Raw genomic sequence first — 281 nt, 5'->3', positions numbered from 1 at the left:
GGCGGGCTCACCCCGGGGCAGGGCGCCTGCAGGGGGCGCGGGGAGCGCCCCGCCCCGCCGCCGGCCCTCTCCCTCCCGGCTCCCTGGATCCGCGCCGGGAGGAAATGATGTGTTGCTGCCTGGTTAATCACAGCTCCAGACACTCATTGGCCGAGCGCTCCGCAGCCACTTCCTCCTCCTCCTCCTCCCGCTCCTCCCGCTCCAGCTCCCGATCGCTGCCGCCGCCGCCGCCCCCTCGGCGCTGGGGGAACTTTGCCGCCGCCGGCTCCCCGCCGCCCCCG

Source organism: Nannospalax galili, unplaced genomic scaffold (assembly GCF_000622305.1).
Source record: "Nannospalax galili isolate Female #2095 unplaced genomic scaffold, S.galili_v1.0 scaffold1181, whole genome shotgun sequence".
Classification (NCBI taxonomy): Eukaryota; Metazoa; Chordata; class Mammalia; order Rodentia; family Spalacidae; genus Nannospalax; species Nannospalax galili.
The sequence above is the reverse complement of the archived record's forward strand: the minus strand, read 5'-3'. Positions refer to the sequence as shown.